Source organism: Etheostoma spectabile, chromosome 17, assembly GCF_008692095.1.
Source record: "Etheostoma spectabile isolate EspeVRDwgs_2016 chromosome 17, UIUC_Espe_1.0, whole genome shotgun sequence".
Lineage (NCBI taxonomy): Eukaryota > Metazoa > Chordata > Actinopteri > Perciformes > Percidae > Etheostoma > Etheostoma spectabile.
The window spans coordinates 2101596-2101958 of NC_045749.1; positions in this window are offsets into that span (position 1 = coordinate 2101596).

Genomic DNA, 363 nt, shown 5'->3' on the forward strand with positions numbered 1-363 from the left:
ATGTTATTTTGGGTAGTTAAAAAGAACAGGTCAATTTGACCCGAGGACAACATGAGGGTTAAAAAGACTCTACCCTCTCTCCTCATTCTCTGTCTCTAAAAGCTTCCAACAGCCAGCAGCTCTCACAGGATCAGAGCTTTCAGACCACTTGTCGCTAATAGAGGAATATTTACCCTAACGGGAACAGAGGGAGAGTGTAACCGCAGGTCACTGCACTCAGCAACAACACTGAGACACAAAGACACACAGACAGCCTGCCCTGCTTTTATAGCAGGGACAGACGGATACACTGTAAAAAAAAAAAAAAAGAGTATACACTACCGGTCAAAAGTTTGGGGTCACTTACAAATTTCTATTCCACTC